Below are 22,415 nucleotides of genomic sequence, written 5' to 3'. Positions count from 1 at the left end.
ATCACTACCAGCACAGCTAAGTGCGTTTGGCGTGTCATCAATGTTGTCAAGCAGATCCTGTGGGAAGGCCGTAACGTCTGTGTCTATCACAAGCAGGAGCTAGACACTATCACCACGACCAGAAGGGCACAAACTCTTATCAAGGACTTTGTAATTCTGGACATCCGGACCCTCGGGAAGGACAAGGCCTGCGCGGAGTGGAGGATCGCCGGACTTCAGGACGTGAAGATGGAGTAAAGGAAAAAACTGGAACCGCTAGCTCCTAGGAGCGGGACTACGGGGCACCGCTAAGCCTTTTATTTATTTTGTCATGCCAGCATTCCGCCCTTTTTAGCTGGCATGACCGTTTTTGAACGGTGCCCTGGTTTTATGTAGTCTTTTTGTTTCAGTTTTATGGATTTTGATTTGATTTATTTTGAATGTTTTATTTGATTTTTGTTTTGTTTTGTTTTATGTATCTAAAAGATTTTTAATGTAAACTATTAAAAGTTACATTTTAAGTGTTTTAAAATTTTAGAATTTTAACTCACTGTTTTATACACTGTCCCTTTTCCCCTGTCCCTGTTTTAGATCTAGTTTTATGTTCACTTTTGAACCTTTTTAGAGAGCACTCCCCGGCCCTCACAAGCACTGGTTTTTTATAGATGGTTCTTTTTTTCCAGTCACTTTTAAAACAGCACAGGTTTTTTTCATGTTGATTTTAATCTGTGTCTGTTTTAACCATGTACAAAGCACAATTGTCTTGGTGTTTTTAAATGTATTTTAAATGCTTTTAAAACAAAATGTATGTCTGTATGCATGAATGTCATCTTTAAAAGAAATGTAAAATGAATGAAAAAACGAATGGGTGTAAATGTAAAAAATGTAAAATCTCAATAAAAGAGTATTAATATCTGATACGTCCCCTATCAGGGGACCATATATTAAATTGATTTTTGGAATCGGGAGATGGAACAGGGGCTTGCTCCGTCCACTCCACGCATCGGCCCGGTATTGCAGTACCTCCGGGAACGGTGCACACCTTTCTCTAACGTTGGTCAAAGTCAGATCTGGATCTCTCCTGTGAGCATTTTGTCTACCCCTGCTGGAGGGAGAGTGCCAGTGTTGATGCATGTTTTCCCAACGTTTTACTTCTTTTTTTTTTCTTTCTCTCTTTCTTTCTTTCTCTCTTTCTTTCTCTCTTTCTTTCTCTCTTTCTTTCTTGCTGTCTTTCTTTCTTTTATTCACATGTGGTGATGATGTAGACAGCAGCAGGTTGTTTCCTGGGAGCATGCAGCTAACCAGACAAGTGTGGTGGAACATGTCCCTATGCCAGGACCTTCTTAGCAAGCCAGCCAGCCAGCGAGGCACAGTTGTAGTTACCCAAGGCACCTTGCACAGCATAGCAGCTTGGCATGACTATTTGTAAGACGCACTCCGCCAGTTTATGTTTTGTTTTTGGTGTTATGTGTGTGTTTTTGCTTTGTTTTGTTTCCTCCTGCTTAAATTGCACATTTCCCCTCTGGAAGCAGCAGCCCGTTTTTGGGGGGTCTGCTTGTGCTTGGAATTTTGCACCCACCTTTGAATCCCCCTGTGCCGTCCGGGCTGGGGGGCCCCGGGCAAGGGCCAAGTCGCCATCGCTTCTCGGCCTTTTAGCTAAGATCAAGTGTAGTATCTGTTCTTATCAGTTTAATATCTGATACGTCCCCTATCAGGGGACCATATATTAAATTGATTTTTGGAATCGGGAGATGGAACAGGGGCTTGCTCCGTCCACTCCACGCATCGGCCCGGTATTGCAGTACCTCCGGGAACGGTGCACACCTTTCTCTAACGTTGGTCAAAGTCAGATCTGGATCTCTCCTGTGAGCATTTTGTCTACCCCTGCTGGAGGGAGAGTGCCAGTGTTGATGCAAGTTTTCCCGCCGTTTTACTTCTTTTTTTTTTCTTTCTCTCTTTCTTTCTTTCTCTCTTTCTTTCTTTCTCTCTTTCTTTCTCTCTTTCTCTCTTTCTTTCTCTCTTTCTTTCTTGCTGTCTTTCTTTCTTTTATTCACATGTGGTGATGATGTAGACAGCAGCAGGTTGTTTCCTGGGAGCATGCAGCTAACCAGACAAGTGTGGTGGAACATGTCCCTATGCCAGGTCCTTCTTAGCCAGCCAGCCAGCGAGGCACAGTTGTAGTTACCCAAGGCACCTTGCACAGCATAGCAGCTTGGCATGACTATTTGTAAGACGCACTCCGCCAGTTTATGTTTTGTTTTTGGTGTTATGTGTGTGTTTTTGCTTTGTTTTGTTTTCTCCTGCTTAAATTGCACATTTCCCCTCTGGAAGCAGCAGCCCGTTTTTTGGGGGTCTGCTTGTGCTTGAAATTTTGCACCCACCTTTGAATCCCCCTGTGCCATCCAGGCTGGGGGGCCCCGGGCAAGGGCCAAGTCGCCATCGCTTCTCGGCCTTTTGGCTAAGATCAAGTGTAGTATCTGTTCTTATCAGTTTAATATCTAGCTCCTCCAGTAGCTCCTCTGATGCAGAACACGAGGCAGGGAGGGAGCCCGGACCCAGCAGCGGCCCCCTCCTGAGTAGGGCCCTCTCAGCGCCAGCACTCCCCCTCGGCTCTCGTTATGACGCCATAAGGATTGAGTCCGTGGGGGAGGAAAGCGAAAGCGACAGTGAAAGTGAGAGTGAGAAGGAGGGGAAGGGAGTGAAGAACCAGCAGAGGGTGGGGAAAAGAAAGGGTAGAGACGAGGGGGGGAAAAGAAAGAAGATCAGGATCAAAGACAGCAAGTTGCAGGTGGCCCCCATAAATCCAAAACCAGCTAATGTCCACACAAAGTCCCCAGTCTTGCCCTCGCAGGCAGAGACGGAGGCGAGTGGGACGGCTACACTGCCGCCTAGTGGGCAGGTAGCAGCCAGCCAGGGCATCCCCAGCCAGCCTTCCCAGTCGTTGGCACAAACCCTAGCACACCTCGCAGAAGAGGTGTTCACTAATGCACCGAGGGAGAGGTCGGGGTCAACACCTTCCCTGACCAGCAGTACCTCGGTAGCAATGACCCTCTTCAAGCGAAGGGCCTCCCTTCAAAGCATCCTTGACCCCCTCCCTTGTATGGGCAAAACCAGGGGCCCCCTAGAGGTCCTCCTAGATACAGCACTGGAGGACATGGGAATACCCCTGGACGCGGTAAGCCAGAAGTCTGCTAACAGCTCCAATTCAACAGACGGTAACAGCCAAAGAATGCTGTCTGTCATAACCCCCCCCCAGGACAAAGCTGACCCACACGTTCCGAGGGGCCCTGAGCAAGTTCCACCAGACTTACCTTGTGGGGAGTTGAATAGCCCCAACAACTCCACGTACTGTGCATATAAAGACGGTGCCTTCTTGGACGAGGCAGCAGTGAGTACCTTCTCAGGGGTGATGGGAGTTGCAAATAAGCCCAAGCCCCCTCGAAGCAAGCGTAGAGCTAAGAGTAGGAAGAGTGTCCCGACCTCCCAATCATAGTCGCTATGGGGTGGACGCAGCGACTCCTTTTCTTGTTAGCTACCCTGATGGCCCTGATATGTGTGTCTGTTAATGTCAGGAGCATCAGGGAGACACAAAAAAGATTTGATGTACTAAACTATCTAGCTAACTTGAAAGCAGATCTCATCTTTCTGCAGGAGTGTGGTATTTCGTCGAGCCCTGATTATAGGGACCTGAAGGAGAGTTGGACCCTGGGGGACTCCTTCTGGTCGGGCTCCAACATAGCCAGAGCCGACGGAGTAGGTATCCTGTTTAAAAACCCATTTATTACCTCCCGCAGCAGCAGGGAGGTAGAACCTGGTAGAATTCTGAGCGTGGATGTGACATACAACAAAACTCCCCTCAGACTGGTCAATGTCTACGCACCCACTAACCAAAACGAAAGAGTTCAATTTTTTCCACAGCTGCGTCCACTCCTGCTGGGGAACGTACCCGTCATCGTGTCAGGTGACTTCAATTGTGCTCTGAGGGACGTAGACCGGAGCAGGCCACGCAACGACCGCTCTAGTAGAGTTTTGTCCTCCGTAATATCTGATTTCTCCCTGTGTGATGCAGGTAAGGACCTGGTGCCTCCCTTTACCTGGGTGAGCTCATCTGGGACCTCCTTCTCCCGTATAGATCTCGTCCTGCATACCAGCTCCCTTACGAAGACGGCAGTAGACACCCAGGCCGTCTTCTTCTCTGACCATAGGCTCCTGCAGGTAACATTGCAGGTCCCTCAGACCTCCCAGATGGGGTCAGGGGTCTGGAAATTAAACACCTCCTTACTCAATGACCCCTCCATAGCTGCAGCCTATAAGAGCAGGCTTGTTGAGTGGACCACTTTGCGTGACCTATTCAACTCCCCTATAGAGTGGTGGGAGATGGTCAAAATCAGAACTAAGGGTTATTTCATAGCAGCAGGCAAGAGGAAAGCAAAAGAAAGGAGGGCCAAATATAAACACCTGAATGCTGCCCTCCAGCGTCTGAGCCTGCTTCAGCTTCGGGGGTTCCCTGTAAGCGACGAGATAGCCCAGACCAAGCTAGATCTTTCAGTGCTTTGTAGGGAGGAACAACGAAAGGTCATGCACAATGCAAAAGTGCAAAAAATGGAGGAAGACGAAAAGTGTACTCGCTTCTTCTTCCAGAAAACGAGGGAGAAGCGGCACTTGATGTCCTCCATGCTCGACAGCAGGGGGAGGATAGTAGAGGATAGTGAGGGAGTGAAAAAAGTGGTAGAGAACTTCTATAGGGACCTATATAACATCAAAGCTACAGATGACACCCTGATAGAGTGGTTCCTGAGCCAGTTGGAGCCTGACTCAGTGCGGGACGACGAGGAGGAGGAGAAGGACCCAGAACTCACGCTGGAGGAGCTCACCCAGGCGGTTAAGACCATGAACACCGGTAAGACGCCAGGTCCAGATGGCATCCCGGGTGAGTATTACCATCTTTTTTGGGACATGCTAAAAGTCCATTTAGCGGAGGTCTACAGAGCGGTCTACAGGGAGAAGCGGTTGGGCCCTTCTATGCGGGAGAGTGTAATTACTCTCCTTCATAAGAAAGGGGAAGTTAAAGATCTACGGAATTGGCGCCCAATCAGCCTCCTTTGCGTGGATTACAAGATACTAGCCAAAGCTCTGATGCTCCGGCTACAAGTACACCTCCCTTTGGTCATTGGCCCCGACCAGGCTTGTGGCGTCCCAGGGAGGTCCATCACGGATATTTTAATGTTAACAAGGGACATTCTGGCTTATTCTAGAGAACGGAACCATCCCCTCTGCCTGTTCAACCTTGACCAGGAGAAGGCGTTCGATAGGGTAAGCCATGAATATATGTACAAAGTGATGGACCAGATGAAATTCGCTCCTGGACTTAGGGAGTGGGTTAAAACCATATATACAAACATTAGTACCCGAGTCTTGGTGAACAGGCACCTGACTGGTAAAATATCTATCCAGTCAGGGGTCAGACAGGGTTGCCCACTATCCCCACTGCTATATGTCGTGTGCATTGAACCCCTCCTGCAGGCAATTCGTAGGGATACCAATATAACTGGTTTCCAGCTGCCTGGATCCAACGGGGTCCAGGTCAAAACAACAGCATATATGGACGATGTGTCACTCATTTGCACCAACACATCGTCGGTACCTCGGATTAGTAATATCCTTGAGAAGTACTGCACGGCGACCGGGGCAGTGATTAATAAGTCCAAGAGCGAAGTCTACGTGTCTAAAAATTGGCAGGTAGATAGGGAACTGTCGGACATGTACCCTGTCAAAAAGGACAAAATCAAGATTCTGGGCCTCATTTTCGAGAACAATAGCTCGGGGGCCCAGAGCTGGACGGCGGCCATTAACCAGGTCCGTAAAAAGATTGGCGGATGGAGCACAAGATCCTTAACAATGACGGGTAGAGTATTAATAACCAAGTCTATACTGTTCCCCATCCTCTCTTATGTAGGAAAAATCTTTCCCCCAGACAGGACCACCAAAAAAGTGGTGGACCGCATTATCCACCGCTTTATCTGGGGCAGCAAGATGGAGAGGGTAAAACGAGCCACTCTGAGTAAAGCCGACAAGAAGGGAGGTAAGGGGGTCCCGGACGTTGTGCAGCTCACCCGAGTGCAGGGGCTCACGCAAACTATCAAGAACATCCAGGCCCTGGACAGGAAGGTATGTTACATGAATCGTTTCTATTTTGCCACCTGTCTCAGGGCCTTGGGCCTCTGCACTATTGATAACACCGTGCCGTACTCCTGGGACCCCCCATTGTATTATAGAACCTTAAGGGACACTATATATAAATTGGGCTTAGATAAAGCAAAATTGGCCTCCTGGGAATACAAGGCTGTAACTAAATATCTTGCCGGTTCCCAGGAAATTGAAAAAGTAGCTACTTTCTCCCTCACCCAAAGCCAAAAAATCTGGGAGAATGTGTCTCACAGCTGCCTCAGTAATGTCCAGAAGGATATAGCATGGAACACCGTCCACAGTGCACTCCCCACTCGAGCGTTCATGTTCAGGAGGGGACTAGCCCAAGTAGAAACATGCCCCTATGCAAAGTGCCGCAAGAGAGAAACACCAGCCCATATCTTCTGGGAGTGTGATGTGGCTGGCAGTGTCTGGCTCTCTGTCTCTGTCTTCCTAAACAGGTTTGCTGACACGGCCAAGATGACCGCTGAGACTGTGCTCTATGGGCCTGCGGGAGGAATCGCTACCAGCACAGCTAAGTGCGTTTGGCGTGTCATCAATGTTGTCAAGCAGATCCTGTGGGAAGGCTGTAACGTCTGTGTCTATCACAAGCAGGAGCTAGACACTATCACCACGACCAGAAGGGCACAAACTCTTATCAAGGACTTTGTAATTCTGGACATCCGGACCCTCGGGAAGGACAAGGCCTGCGCGGAGTGGAGGATCGCCGGACTTCAGGACGTGAAGATGGAATAAAGGAAAAAACTGGAACCGCTAGCTCCTAGGAGCGGGACTACGGGGCACCGCTAAGCCTTTTATTTATTTTGTCATGCCAGCATTCCGCCCTTTTTAGCTGGCATGACCGTTTTTTCAACGGTGCCCTGGTTTTATGTAGTCTTTTTGTTTCAGTTTTATTGACTTTTATTTGATTTACGTTGAATGTTTTATTTGATTTTGTTTTGTTTTGTTTTATGTATCTTTAAGATTTTTAATGTAAACTATTAAAAGTTACATTTTAAGTGTTTTAAAATTTTAGAATTTTAACTCACTGTTCTATACACTGTCCCTTTTCCCCTGTCCCTGTTTTAGATCTAGTTTTATGTTCACTTTTGAACTTTTTTAGAGAGCACTCCCCGGCCCTCACAAACACTGGTTTTTTATAGATGGTTCTTTTTTTCCAGTCACTTTTAAAGCAGCACAGGTTTTTTTCATGTTGATTTTAATCTGTGTCTGTTTTAACCATGTACAAAGCACAATTGTCTTGGTGTTTTTAAATGTATTTTAAATGCTTTTAAAACAAAATGTATGTCTGTATGCATGAATGTCATCTTTAAAAGAAATGTAAAATGAATGAAAAAAACGAATGGGTGTAAATGTAAAAAATGTAAAATCTCAATAAAAGAGTATTAATATCTGATACGTCCCCTATCAGGGGACCATATATTAAATTGATTTTTGGAATCGGGAGATGGAACAGGGGCTTGCTCCGTCCACTCCACGCATCGGCCCGGTATTGCAGTACCTCCGGGAACGGTGCACACCTTTCTCTAACGTTGGTCAAAGTCAGATCTGGATCTCTCCTGTGAGCATTTTGTCTACCCCTGCTGGAGGGAGAGTGCCAGTGTTGATGCAAGTTTTCCCGCCGTTTTACTTCTTTTTTTTTCTTTCTCTCTTTCTTTCTTTCTCTTTCTTTCTCTCTTTCTTTCTTGCTGTCTTTCTTTCTTTTATTCACATGTGATGATGATGTAGACAGCAGCAGTTTGTTTCCTGGGAGCATGCAGCTAACCAGACAAGTGTGGTGGAACATGTCCCTATGCCAGGTCCTTCTTAGCCAGCCATATACTCTGGCTTCTCTTCAGTTCGAATAAATCTTTCTAAGACTAAGGCTTAGAGGGTAGTGGCATTGCCCGCTCCCTCCGAGGGTCTGTGAGAGGTTTGTTCGGGTGAGGAGGAACAGAATTTTTTTTTATTTTTGACTGGCTTTCTTCAGCTCGGCAACTTTTTGGAAGACTAATGCTCAGTCTGGTTTTGGCTTGCCCAATCCAGGCCGAGGGTCTTTCAAGATTTTGTTGACTGTTGAGAGTAGTTTTTTCTTTTTCAGGCGGTTCCCGTTTTTTTCTTTTTCAGGCGGTTCCGGCTTTTCCAGACGTTCCTGGAGTTAGAGAGAAGGAGGACCTACCATCCAGACGACCTTTGAGGACCCTTTGATGACCTAGACGACCTCATCCCCAGCCCTTGATTGTAATCGAGATCCAGACCGAGAGAGCAGCAGGCGCCCAGCAGAGGGCGCCATCTGGGAGGAGCAGAGGGCGGCCCCGGACCCCGAGGAGGCGTCACAGCCACGATTCTTCCTACGTGGTCTCGGTGCCAAGCAGCGCCCCCTACTCCGCCAGGGAAGGACACCGTTCACCTGGGGAGGGGGTCCCTCTTGCGAGGCGACCATCTCCTCAGAGACTAAAGTAATAGTTCCTTCAACTGCCCAGATTTGCTGCTTACGTTGTCTCTTTTCCGTAGAGAGAGACAACCCGGACGTCCAGAGGCTTCTCCCACCCCAATCGGAGGAGCCAGCTGAAGGATGGCGTTCCGGCCAACCCAGGAAACCAGGAGGCACAATGCGGTGCGCTTCACAAGAAACAAGCAAGATGAAACGGAACCAGGACTGACGAGACTGGAGTTCAGCCGGACCATTCTTCAGAGGGGTATGGGTTTTTCCCCTTCTGACTTGAATTGTTTGGTGAAATTGCCAGGGCTTAAGGAAGTGTTTGAGGTCAGTTTTAGGAACCCCCAAAAGTTACAAGAAATGTGGTCCTTTTGGGGGGAGAATAAATATCTCGCTCCATACAAAGAATTTTGTGTGGATGCACTGACAGACAGAGAAATGAAAGTTGTTACTGTCCAATTTTTCAATGAGGCTGTTAGCGACTATGATATTACAACATGGCTTAACCGCTATGGGAGGGTGTCATCAGAAGGGAGGAAAATTACAGATGAAGATGGGGTTTGGACAGGAGCCAGAAAGTGGCTGGTACGCCTTAATGTTGATCCATCGGGCATTGGAGGCGTCCGCCACATTCCAAACTCCATAGTGTTAGGGCCCAACAGAGGGCTGATATTCTATAATGGGATGCCAAAACTCTGCAGGAAATGTGGGGAATTAGGACACCTGACGGCCGCGTGTACTGTAGTCAAGTGCAGGAACTGCGGCGCCCCCCACGAGACCAGCCACTGCAGAGAAGAGAGGCAGTGCAATTTGTGTGGAAAGAAGGGGCACCTGTTTAAGGACTGCCCCTCTTCCTATGCCAACATGGCCAGAGCCAGCAAGGCAAACATGAACAAGCCAGGCCTGAGCAGGAAGAGGGAGCAAGTAACAAAGATCAGTCCACATCACCACCAACAGTATCCAAGACCCAGACTCCAGCACCACCATCATCACCAGCACCCCCTCACCCCCCCGCCCCCGAGACATGTCCCGTTTTACGAGGACCCCTTCCCCCAGCCCAGAGAGAGAGTACAACAGCCACTCCACTAGCTCCTCCAGTAGCTCCTCTGATGCAGAACACGAGGCAGGGAGGGAGCCCGGACCCAGCAGCGCCCCCCCCCCCTGAGTAGGGCCCTCTCAGCGCCAGCACTCCCCCTCGGCTCTCGTTATGACGCCATAAGGATTGAGTCCGTGGGGGAGGAAAGCAAAAGCGACAGTGAAAGTGAGAGTGAGAAGGAGGGGAAGGGAGTGAAGAACCAGCAGAGGGTGGGGAAAAGAAAGGGTAGAGACGAGGGGGGGAAAAGAAAGAAGATCAGGATCAAAGACAGCAAGTTGCAGGTGGCCCCCATAGATCCAAAACCAGCTAATGTCCACACAAAGTCCCCAGTCTTGCCCTCGCAGGCAGAGACGGAGGCGAGTGGGACGGCTACACTGCCGCCTAGTGGGCAGGTAGCAGCCAGCCAGGGCATCCCCAGCCAGCCTTCCCAGTCGTTGGCACAAACCCTAGCACACCTCGCAGAAGAGGTGTTCACTAATGCACCGAGGGAGAGGTCGGGGTCAACACCTTCCCTGACCAGCAGTACCTCTGTAGCAATGACCCTCTTCAAGCGAAGGGCCTCCCTTCAAAGCATCCTTGACCCCCTCCCTTGTATGGGCAAAACCAGGGGCCCCCTAGAGGTCCTCCTAGATACAGCACAGGAGGACATGGGAATACCCCTGGACGCGGTAAGCCAGAAGTCTGCTAACAGCTCCAATTCAACAGACGGTAACAGCCAAAGAATGCTGTCTGTCATAACCCCCCCCAGGACAAAGCTGACCCACACGTTCCGAGGGGCCCTGAGCAAGTTCCACCAGACTTACCTTGTGGGGAGTTGAATAGCCCCAACAACTCCACGTACTGTGCATATAAAGACGGTGCCTTCTTGGACGAGGCAGCAGTGAGTACCTTCTCAGGGGTGATGGGAGTTGCAAATAAGCCCAAGCCCCCTCGAAGCAAGCGTAGAGCTAAGAGTAGGAAGAGTGTCCCGACCTCCCAATCATAGTCGCTATGGGGTGGACGCAGCGACTCCTTTTCTTGTTAGCTACCCTGATGGCCCTGATATGTGTGTCTGTTAATGTCAGGAGCATCAGGGAGACACAAAAAAGATTTGATGTACTAAACTATCTAGCTAACTTGAAAGCAGATCTCATCTTTCTGCAGGAGTGTGGTATTTCGTCGAGCCCTGATTATAGGGACCTGAAGGAGAGTTGGACCCTGGGGGACTCCTTCTGGTCGGGCTCCAACATAGCCAGAGCCGACGGAGTAGGTATCCTGTTTAAAAACCCATTTATTACCTCCCGCAGCAGCAGGGAGGTAGAACCTGGTAGAATTCTGAGCGTGGATGTGACATACAACAACACTCCCCTCAGACTGGTCAATGTCTACGCACCCACTAACCAAAACGAAAGAGTTCAATTTTTTCCACAGCTGCGTCCACTCCTGCTGGGGAACGTACCCGTCATCGTGTCAGGTGACTTCAATTGTGCTCTGAGGGACGTAGACCGGAGCAGGCCACGCAACGACGTGGAACGGTGCACACCTTTCTCTAACGTTGGTCAAAGTCAGATCTGGATCTCTCCTGTGAGCATTTTGTCTACCCCTGCTGGAGGGAGAGTGCCAGTGTTGATGCAAGTTTTCCCGCCGTTTTACTTCTTTTTTTTTCTTTCTCTCTTTCTTTCTTTCTCTCTTTCTTTCTCTCTTTCTCTCTTTCTTTCTCTCTTTCTTTCTTGCTGTCTTTCTTTCTTTTATTCACATGTGGTGATGATGTAGACAGCAGCAGGTTGTTTCCTGGGAGCATGCAGCTAACCAGACAAGTGTGGTGGAACATGTCCCTATGCCAGGACCTTCTTAGCAAGCCAGCCAGCCAGCGAGGCACAGTTGTAGTTACCCAAGGCACCTTGTACAGCATTGCAGCTTGGCATGACTATTTGTAAGACGCACTCCGCCAGTTTATGTTTTGTTTTTGGTGTTATGTGTGTGTTTTTGCTGTTTTGTTTCCTCCTGCTTAAATTGCACATTTCCCCTCTGGAAGCAGCAGCCCGTTTTTTGGGGGTCTGCTTGTGCTTGGAATTTTGCACCCACCTTTGAATCCCCCTGTGCCGTCTGGGCTGGGGGGCCCCGGGCAAGGGCCAAGTCGCCATCGCTTCTCGGCCTTTTGGCTAAGATCAAGTGTAGTATCTGTTCTTATCAGTTTAATATCTGATACGTCCCCTATCAGGGGACCATATATTAAATTGATTTTTGGAATCGGGAGATGGAACAGGGGCTTGCTCCGTCCACTCCACGCATCGGCCCGGTATTGCAGTACCTCCGGGAACGGTGCACACCTTTCTCTAACGTTGGTCAAAGTCACATCTGGATCTCTCCTGTGAGCATTTTGTCTACCCCTGCTGGAGGGAGAGTGCCAGTGTTGATGCAAGTTTTCCCGCCGTTTTACTTCTTTTTTGTCTTTCTCTCTTTCTTTATTTCTCTTTCTTTCTCTCTTTCTTTCTTGCTGTCTTTCTTTCTTTTATTCACATGTGATGATGATGTAGACAGCAGCAGTTTGTTTCATGGGAGCATGCAGCTAACCAGACAAGTGTGGTGGAACATGTCCCTATGCCAGGTCCTTCTTAGCCAGCCATATACTCTGGCTTCTCTTCAGTTCGAATAAATCTTTCTAAGACTAAGGCTTAGAGGGTAGTGGCATTGCCCGCTCCCTCCGAGGGTCTGTGAGAGGTTTGTTCGGGTGAGGAGGAACAGAATTTTTTTTATTTTTGACTGGCCTTCTTCAGCTCGGCAACTTTTTGGAAGACTAATGCTCAGTCTGGTTTTGGCTTGCCCAATCCAGGCCGAGGGTCTTTCAAGATTTTGTTGACTGTTGAGAGCAGTTTTTTCTTTTTCAGGCGGTTCCCGTTTTTTTCTTTTTCAGGCGGTTCCGGCTTTTCCAGACGTTCCTGGAGTTAGAGAGAAGGAGGACCTACCATCCAGACGACCTTTGAGGACCCTTTGATGACCTAGACGACCTCATCCCCAGCCCTTGATTGTAATCGAGATCCAGACCGAGAGAGCAGCAGGCGCCCAGCAGAGGGCGCCATCTGGGAGGAGCAGAGGGCGGCCCCGGACCCCGAGGAGGCGTCACAGCCACGATTCTTCCTACGTGGTCTCGGTGCCAAGCAGCGCCCCCTACTCCGCCAGGGAAGGACACCGTTCACCTGGGGAGGGGGTCCCTCTTGCGAGGCGACCATCTCCTCAGGGACTAAAGTAATAGTTCCTTCAACTGCCCAGATTTGCTGCTTACGTTGTCTCTTTTCCGTAGAGAGAGACAACCCGGACGTCCAGAGGCTTCTCCCACCCCAATCGGAGGAGCCAGCTGAAGGATGGCGTTCCGGCCAACCCAGGAAACCAGGAGGCACAATGCGGTGCGCTTCACAAGAAACAAGCAAGATGAAACGGAACCAGGACTGACGAGACTGGAGTTCAGCCGGACCATTCTTCAGAGGGGTATGGGTTTTTCCCCTTCTGACTTGAATTGTTTGGTGAAATTGCCAGGGCTTAAGGAAGTGTTTGAGGTCAGTTTTAGGAACCCCCAAAAGTTACAAGAAATGTGGTCCTTTTGGGGGGAGAATAAATATCTCGCTCCATACAAAGAATTTTGTGTGGATGCACTGACAGACAGAGAAATGAAAGTTGTTACTGTCCAATTTTTCAATGAGGCTGTTAGCGACTATGATATTACAACATGGCTTAACCGCTATGGGAGGGTGTCATCAGAAGGGAGGAAAATTACAGATGAAGATGGGGTTTGGACAGGAGCCAGAAAGTGGCTGGTACGCCTTAATGTTGATCCATCGGGCATTGGAGGCGTCCGCCACATTCCAAACTCCATAGTGTTAGGGCCCAACAGAGGGCTGATATTCTATAATGGGATGCCAAAACTCTGCAGGAAATGTGGGGAATTAGGACACCTGACGGCCGCGTGTACTGTAGTCAAGTGCAGGAACTGCGGCGCCCCCCACGAGACCAGCCACTGCAGAGAAGAGAGGCAGTGCAATTTGTGTGGAAAGAAGGGGCACCTGTTTAAGGACTGCCCCTCTTCCTATGCCAACATGGCCAGAGCCAGCAAGGCAAACATGAACAAGCCTAGGCCTGAGCAGGAAGAGGGAGCAAGTAACAAAGATCAGTCCACATCACCACCAACAGTATCCAAGACCCAGACTCCAGCACCACCATCATCACCAGCACCCCCTCACCCCCCCGCCCCCGAGACATGTCCCGTTTTACGAGGACCCCTTCCCCCAGCCCAGAGAGAGAGTACAACAGCCACTCCACTAGCTCCTCCAGTAGCTCCTCTGATGCAGAACACGAGTCAGGGAGGGAGCCCGGACCCAGCAGCGGCCCCCCCCTGAGTAGGGCCCTCTCAGCGCCAGCACTCCCCCTCGGCTCTCGTTATGACGCCATAAGGATTGAGTCCGTGGGGGAGGAAAGCAAAAGCGACAGTGAAAGTGAGAGTGAGAAGGAGGGGAAGGGAGTGAAGAACCAGCAGAGGGTGGGGAAAAGAAAGGGTAGAGACGAGGGGGGGAAAAGAAAGAAGATCAAGATCAAAGACAGCAAGTTGCAGGTGGCCCCCATAGATCCAAAACCAGATAATGTCCACACAAAGTCCCCAGTCTTGCCCTCGCAGGCAGAGACGGAGGCGAGTGGGACGGCTACACTGCCGCCTAGTGGGCAGGTAGCAGCCAGCCAGGGCATCCCCAGCCAGCCTTCCCAGTCGTTGGCACAAACCCTAGCACACCTCGCAGAAGAGGTGTTCACTAATGCACCGAGGGAGAGGTCGGGGTCAACACCTTCCCTGACCAGCAGTACCTCTGTAGCAATGACCCTCTTCAAGCGAAGGGCCTCCCTTCAAAGCATCCTTGACCCCCTCCCTTGTATGGGCAAAACCAGGGGCCCCCTAGAGGTCCTCCTAGATACAACACTGGATGACATGGGAATACCCCTGGACGCGGTAAGCCAGAAGTCTGCTAACAGCTCCAATTCACCAGACGGTAACAGCCAAAGAATGCTGTCTGTCATAACCCCCCCCCCAGGACAAAGCTGACCCACACGTTCCGAGGGGCCCTGAGCAAGTTCCACCAGACTTACCTTGTGGGGAGTTGAATAGCCCCAACAACTCCACGTACTGTGCATATAAAGACGGTGCCTTCTTGGACGAGGCAGCAGTGAGTACCTTCTCAGGGGTGATGGGAGTTGCAAATAAGCCCAAGCCCCCTCGAAGCAAGCGTAGAGCTAAGAGTAGGAAGAGTGTCCCGACCTCCCAATCATAGTCGCTATGGGGTGGACGCAGCGACTCCTTTTCTTGTTAGCTACCCTGATGGCCCTGATATGTGTGTCTGTTAATGTCAGGAGCATCAGGGAGACACAAAAAAGATTTGATGTACTAAACTATCTAGCTAACTTGAAAGCAGATCTCATCTTTCTGCAGGAGTGTGGTATTTCGTCGAGCCCTGATTATAGGGACCTGAAGGAGAGTTGGACCCTGGGGGACTCCTTCTGGTCGGGCTCCAACATAGCCAGAGCCGACGGAGTAGGTATCCTGTTTAAAAACCCATTTATTACCTCCCGCAGCAGCAGGGAGGTAGAACCTGGTAGAATTCTGAGCGTGGATGTGACATACAACAACACTCCCCTCAGACTGGTCAATGTCTACGCACCCACTAACCAAAACGAAAGAGTTCAATTTTTTCCACAGCTGCGTCCACTCCTGCTGGGGAACGTACCCGTCATCGTGTCAGGTGACTTCAATTGTGCTCTGAGGGACGTAGACCGGAGCAGGCCACGCAACGACCGCTCTAGTAGAGTTTTGTCCTCCGTAATATCTGATTTCTCCCTGTGTGATGCAGGTAAGGACCTGGTGCCTCCCTTTACCTGGGTGAGCTCATCTGGGACCTCCTTCTCCCGTATAGATCTCGTCCTGCATACCAGCTCCCTTACGAAGACGGCAGTAGACACCCAGGCCGTCTTCTTCTCTGACCATAGGCTCCTGCAGGTAACATTGCAGGTCCCTCAGACCTCCCAGATGGGGTCAGGGGTTTGGAAATTAAACACCTCCTTACTCGATGACCCCTCCATAGCTGCAGCCTATAAGAGCAGGCTTGTTGAGTGGACCACTTTGCGTGACCTATTCAACTCCCCTATAGAGTGGTGGGAGATGGTCAAAATCAGAACTAAGGGTTATTTCATAGCAGCAGGCAAGAGGAAAGCAAAAGAAAGGAGGGCCAAATATAAACACCTGAATGCTGCCCTCCAGCATCTGAGCCTGCTTCAGCTTCGGGGGTTCCCTGTAAGCGACGAGATAGCCCAGACCAAGCTAGATCTTTCAGTGCTTTGTAGGGAGGAACAACGAAAGGTCATGCACAATGCAAAAGTGCAAAAAATGGAGGAAGACGAAAAGTGTACTCGCTTCTTCTTCCAGAAAACGAGGGAGAAGCGGCACTTGATGTCCTCCATGCTCGACAGCAGGGGGAGGATAGTAGAGGATAGTGAGGGAGTGAAAAAAGTGGTAGAGAACTTCTATAGGGACCTATATAACATCAAAGCTACAGATGACACCCTGATAGACTGGTTCCTGAGCCAGTTGGAGCCTGACTCAGTGCGGGACGACGAGGAGGAGGAGAAGGACCCAGAACTCACGCTGGAGGAGCTCACCCAGGCGGTTAAGACCATGAACACCGGTAAGACGCCAGGTCCAGATGGCATCCCGGGTGAGTATTACCATCTTTTTTGGGACATGCTAAAAGTCCATTTAGCGGAGGTCTACAGAGCGGTCTACAGGGAGAAGCGGTTGGGCCCTTCTATGCGGGAGAGTGTAATTACTCTCCTTCATAAGAAAGGGGAAGTTAAAGATCTACGGAATTGGCGCCCAATCAGCCTCCTTTGCGTGGATTACAAGATACTAGCCAAAGCTCTGATGCTCCGGCTACAAGTACACCTCCCTTTGGTCATTGGCCCCGACCAGGCTTGTGGCGTCCCAGGGAGGTCCATCACGGATATTTTAATGTTAACAAGGGACATTCTGGCTTATTCTAGAGAACGGAACCATCCCCTCTGCCTGTTCAACCTTGACCAGGAGAAGGCGTTCGATAGGGTAAGCCATGAATATATGTACAAAGTGATGGACCAGATGAAATTCGCTCCTGGACTTAGGGAGTGGGTTAAAACCATATATACAAACATTAGTACCCGAGTCTTGGTGAACAGGCACCTGACTGGTAAAATATCTATCCAGTCAGGGGTCAGACAGGGTTGCCCACTATCCCCACTGCTATATGTCGTGTGCATTGAACCCCTCCTGCAGGCAATTCGTAGGGATACCAATATAACTGGTTTCCAGCTGCCTGGATCCAACGGGGTCCAGGTCAAAACAACAGCATATATGGACGATGTGTCACTCATTTGCACCAACACATCGTCGGTACCTCGGATTAGTAATATCCTTGAGAAGTACTGCACGGCGACCGGGGCAGTGATTAATAAGTCCAAGAGCGAAGTCTACGTGTCTAAAAATTGGCAGGTAGATAGGGAACTGTCGGACATGTACCCTGTCAAAAAGGACAAAATCAAGATTCTGGGCCTCATTTTCGAGAACAATAGCTCGGAGGCCCAGAGCTGGACGGCGGCCATTAACCAGGTCCGTAAAAAGATTGGCGGATGGAGCACAAGATCCTTAACAATGACGGGTAGAGTATTAATAACCAAGTCTATACTGTTCCCCATCCTCTCTTATGTAGGAAAAATCTTTCCCCCAGACAGGACCACCAAAAAAGTGGTGGACCGCATTATCCACCGCTTTATCTGGGGCAGCAAGATGGAGAGGGTAAAGCGAGCCACCCTGAGTAAAGCCGACAAGAAGGGAGGTAAGGGGGTCCCGGACGTTGTGCAGCTCACCCGAGTGCAGGGGCTCACGCAAACTATCAAGAACATCCAGGCCCTGGACAGGAAGGTATGTTACATGAATCGTTTCTATTTTGCCACCTGTCTCAGGGCCTTGGGCCTCTGCACTATTGATAACACCGTGCCGTACTCCTGGGACCCCCCATTGTATTATAGAACCTTAAGGGACACTATATATAAATTGGGCTTAGATAAAGCAAAATTGGCCTCCTGGGAATACAAGGCTGTAACTAAATATCTTGCCGGTTCCCAGGAAATTGAAAAAGTAGCTACTTTCTCCCTCACCCAAAGCCAAAAAATCTGGGAGAATGTGTCTCACAGCTGCCTCAGTAATGTCCAGAAGGATATAGCATGGAACACCGTCCACAGTGCACTCCCCACTCGAGCGTTCATGTTCAGGAGGGGACTAGCCCAAGTAGAAACATGCCCCTATGCAAAGTGCCGCAAGAGAGAAACACCAGCCCATATCTTCTGGGAGTGTGATGTGGCTGGCAGTGTCTGGCTCTCTGTCTCTGTCTTCCTAAACAGGTTTGCTGACACGGCCAAGATGACCGCTGAGACTGTGCTCTATGGGCCTGCGGGAGGAATCACTACCAGCACAGCTAAGTGTGTTTGGCGTGTCATCAATGTTGTCAAGCAGATCCTGTGGGAAGGCCGTAACGTCTGTGTCTATCACAAGCAGGAGCTAGACACTATCACCACGACCAGAAGGGCACAAACTCTTATCAAGGACTTTGTAATTCTGGACATCCGGACCCTCGGGAAGGACAAGGCCTGCGCGGAGTGGAGGATCGCCGGACTTCAGGACGTGAAGATGGAATAAAGGAAAAAACTGGAACCGCTAGCTCCTAGGAGCGGGACTACGGGGCACCGCTAAGCCTTTTATTTATTTTGTCATGCCAGCATTCCGCCCTTTTTAGCTGGCATGACCGTTTTTTCAACGGTGCCCTGGTTTTATGTAGTCTTTTTGTTTCAGTTTTATTGACTTTTATTTGATTTACGTTGAATGTTTTATTTGATTTTGTTTTGTTTTGTTTTATGTATCTTTAAGATTTTTAATGTAAACTATTAAAAGTTACATTTTAAGTGTTTTAAAATTTTAGAATTTTAACTCACTGTTCTATACACTGTCCCTTTTCCCCTGTCCCTGTTTTAGATCTAGTTTTATGTTCACTTTTGAACTTTTTTAGAGAGCATTCCCCGGCCCTCACAAACACTGGTTTTTTATAGATGGTTCTTTTTTTCCAGTCACTTTTAAAGCAGCACAGGTTTTTTTCATGTTGATTTTAATCTGTGTCTGTTTTAACCATGTACAAAGCACAATTGTCTTGGTGTTTTTAAATGTATTTTAAATGCTTTTAAAACAAAATGTATGTCTGTATGCATGAATGTCATCTTTAAAAGAAATGTAAAATGAATGAAAAAAACGAATGGGTGTAAATGTAAAAAATGTAAAATCTCAATAAAAGAGTATCTGTTCTTATCAGTTTAATATCTGATAAGTCCCCTATCAGGGGACCATATATTAAATTGATTTTTGGAATCGGGAGATGGAACAGGGGCTTGCTCCGTCCACTCCACGCATCGGCCCGGTATTGCAGTACCTCCGGGAACGGTGCACACCTTTCTCTAACGTTGGTCAAAGTCAGATCTGGATCTCTCCTGTGAGCATTTTGTCTACCCCTGCTGGAGGGAGAGTGCCAGTGTTGATGCAAGTTTTCCCGCCGTTTTACTTCTTTTTTTTTTCTTTCTCTCTCTCTTTCTTTCTTTCTCTCTTTCTTTCTCTCTTTCTCTCTTTCTTTCTCTCTTTCTTTCTTGCTGTCTTTCTTTCTTTTATTCACATGTGGTGATGATGTAGACAGCTGCAGTTTGTTTCCTGGGAGCATGCAGCTAACCAGACAAGTGTGGTGGAACATGTCCCTATGCCAGGACCTTCTTAGCAAGCCAGCCAGCCAGCGAGGCACAGTTGTAGTTACCCAAGGCACCTTGCACAGCATAGCAGCTTGGCATGACTATTTGTAAGACGCACTCCGCCAGTTTATGTTTTGTTTTTGGTGTTATGTGTGTGTTTTTGCTTTGTTTTGTTTTCTCCTGCTTAAATTGCACATTTCCCCTCTGGAAGCAGCAGCCCGTTTTTTTGGGGTCTGCTTGTGCTTGAAATTTTGCACCTACCTTTGAATCCCCCTGTGCCGTTCGGGCTGGGGGGCCCCGGGCAAGGGCCAAGTCGCCATCGCTTCTCGGCCTTTTGGCTAAGATCAAGTGTAGTATCTGTTCTTATCAGTTTAATATCTGATACGTCCCCTATCAGGGGACCATATATTAAATTGATTTTTGGAATCGGGAGATGGAACAGGGGCTTGCTCCGTCCACTCCACGCATCGGCCCGGTATTGCAGTACCTCCGGGAACGGTGCACACCTTTCTCTAACGTTGGTCAAAGTCAGATCTGGATCTCTCATGTGAGCATTTTGTCTACCCCTGCTGGAGGGAGAGTGCCAGTGTTGATGCAAGTTTTCCCGCCGTTTTATTTCTTTTTTTTTCTTTCTCTCTTTCTTTCTTTCTCTCTTTCTTTCTCTCTTTCTCTCTTTCTTTCTCTCTTTCTTTCTTGCTGTCTTTCTTTCTTTTATTCACATGTGGTGATGATGTAGACAGCAGCAGTTTGTTTCCTGGGAGCATGCAGCTAACCAGACAAGTGTGGTGGAACATGTCCCTATGCCAGGACCTTCTTAGCAAGCCAGCCAGCCAGCGAGGCACAGTTGTAGTTACCCAAGGCACCTTGCACAGCATAGCAGCTTGGCATGACTATTTGTAAGACGCACTCCGCCAGTTTATGTTTTGTTTTTGGTGTTATGTGTGTGTTTTTGCTTTGTTTTGTTTTCTCCTGCTTAAATTGCACATTTCCCCTCTGGAAGCAGCAGCCCGTTTTTTTGGGGTCTGCTTGTGCTTGAAATTTTGCACCCACCTTTGAATCCCCCTGTGCCGTCCGGGCTGGGGGGCCCCGGGCAAGGGCCAAGTCGCCATCGCTTCTCGGCCTTTTGGCTAAGATCAAGTGTAGTATCTGTTCTTATCAGTTTAATATCTGATACGTCCCCTATCAGGGGACCATATATTAAATTGATAGGCAGTGCAATTTGTGTGGAAAGAAGGGGCACCTGTTTAAGGACTGCCCCTCTTCCTATGCCAACATGGCCAGAGCCAGCAAGGCAAACATGAACAAGCCTAGGCCTGAGCAGGAAGAGGGAGCAAGTAACAAAGATCAGTCCACATCACCACCAACAGTATCCAAGACCCAGACTCCAGCACCACCATCATCACCAGCACCCCCTCACCCCCCCGCCCCCGAGACATGTCCCGTTTTACGAGGACCCCTTCCCCCAGCCCAGAGAGAGAGTACAACAGCCACTCCACTAGCTCCTCCAGTAGCTCCTCTGATGCAGAACACGAGTCAGGGAGGGAGCCCGGACCCAGCAGCGGCCCCCCCCTGAGTAGGGCCCTCTCAGCGCCAGCACTCCCCCTCGGCTCTCGTTATGACGCCATAAGGATTGAGTCCGTGGGGGAGGAAAGCAAAAGCGACAGTGAAAGTGAGAGTGAGAAGGAGGGGTAGGGAGTGAAGAACCAGCAGAGGGTGGGGAAAAGAAAGGGTAGAGACGAGGGGGGGAAAAGAAAGAAGATCAGGATCAAAGACAGCAAGTTGCAGGTGGCCCCCATAGATCCAAAACCAGCTAATGTCCACACAAAGTCCCCAGTCTTGCCCTCGCAGGCAGAGACGGAGGCGAGTGGGACGGCTACACTGCCGCCTAGTGGGCAGGTAGCAGCCAGCCAGGGCATCCCCAGCCAGCCTTCCCAGTCGTTGGCACAAACCCTAGCACACCTCGCAGAAGAGGTGTTCACTAATGCACCGAGGGAGAGGTCGGGGTCAACACCTTCCCTGACCAGCAGTACCTCGGTAGCAATGACCCTCTTCAAGCAAAGGGCCTCCCTTCAAAGCATCCTTGACCCCCTCCCTTGTATGGGCAAAACCAGGGGCCCCCTAGAGGTCCTCCTAGATACAGCACTGGAGGACATGGGAATACCCCTGGACGCGGTAAGCCAGAAGTCTGCTAACAGCTCCAATTCAGCAGACGGTAACAGCCAAAGAATGCTGTCTGTCATAACCCCCCCCCAGGACAAAGCTGACCCACACGTTCCGAGGGGCCCTGAGCAAGTTCCACCAGACTTACCTTGTGGGGAGTTGAATAGCCCAAACAACTCCACGTACTGTGCATATAAAGACGGTGCCTTCTTGGACGAGGCAGCAGTGAGTACCTTCTCAGGGGTGATGGGAGTTGCAAATAAGCCCAAGCCCCCTCGAAGCAAGCGTAGAGCTAAGAGTAGGAAGAGTGTCCCGACCTCCCAATCATAGTCGCTATGGGGTGGACGCAGCGACTCCTTTTCTTGTTAGCTACCCTGATGGCCCTGATATGTGTGTCTGTTAATGTCAGGAGCATCAGGGAGACACAAAAAAGATTTGATGTACTAAACTATCTAGCTAACTTGAAAGCAGATCTCATCTTTCTGTAGGAGTGTGGTATTTCGTCGAGCCATGATTATAGGGACCTGAAGGAGAGTTGGACCCTGGGGGACTCCTTCTGGTCGGGCTCCAACATAGCCAGAGCCGACGGAGTAGGTATCCTGTTTAAAAACCCTTTTATTACCTCCCGCAGCAGCAGGGAGGTAGAACCTGGTAGAATTCTGAGCGTGGATGTGACATACAACAACACTCCCCTCAGACTGGTCAATGTCTACGCACCCACTAACCAAA

General features: G+C 49.4%; 3 non-coding genes and 5 pseudogenes across 3 annotated transcripts; all 8 read left to right on the top strand.

Annotated features, from left to right (window-relative positions):
• The first annotated feature begins 869 nt into the window (after window positions 1-869).
• LOC131738704 (U2 spliceosomal RNA) lies at window positions 870-1,024 on the top strand (annotated as a pseudogene).
• Window positions 1,025-1,615: 591 nt separating this feature from the next.
• Window positions 1,616-1,806, top strand: LOC131738280 (U2 spliceosomal RNA). The gene has a single exon (XR_009329844.1). It is a non-coding gene; the product is annotated as a U2 spliceosomal RNA (small nuclear RNA).
• A 611-nt stretch (window positions 1,807-2,417) lies between these two features.
• Window positions 2,418-2,514, top strand: LOC131738812 (U2 spliceosomal RNA; annotated as a pseudogene).
• Window positions 2,515-7,554: 5,040 nt separating this feature from the next.
• LOC131738703 (U2 spliceosomal RNA) lies at window positions 7,555-7,709 on the top strand (annotated as a pseudogene).
• A 4,113-nt stretch (window positions 7,710-11,822) lies between these two features.
• On the top strand, window positions 11,823-12,013 carry LOC131739185 (U2 spliceosomal RNA). The gene has a single exon (XR_009330352.1). It is a non-coding gene; the product is annotated as a U2 spliceosomal RNA (small nuclear RNA).
• Window positions 12,014-19,071: 7,058 nt separating this feature from the next.
• On the top strand, window positions 19,072-19,241 carry LOC131738414 (U2 spliceosomal RNA; annotated as a pseudogene).
• A 603-nt stretch (window positions 19,242-19,844) lies between these two features.
• LOC131739184 (U2 spliceosomal RNA) lies at window positions 19,845-20,035 on the top strand. Its single transcript, XR_009330351.1, has one exon. It is a non-coding gene; the product is annotated as a U2 spliceosomal RNA (small nuclear RNA).
• Window positions 20,036-20,633: 598 nt separating this feature from the next.
• Window positions 20,634-20,749, top strand: LOC131738518 (U2 spliceosomal RNA; annotated as a pseudogene).
• The last annotated feature ends 1,666 nt before the right edge of the window (window positions 20,750-22,415 follow it).

Source organism: Acipenser ruthenus, chromosome 10, assembly GCF_902713425.1.
Source record: "Acipenser ruthenus chromosome 10, fAciRut3.2 maternal haplotype, whole genome shotgun sequence".
Classification (NCBI taxonomy): Eukaryota; Metazoa; Chordata; class Actinopteri; order Acipenseriformes; family Acipenseridae; genus Acipenser; species Acipenser ruthenus.
This window is presented reverse-complemented; position numbering and strand designations above follow the sequence as displayed.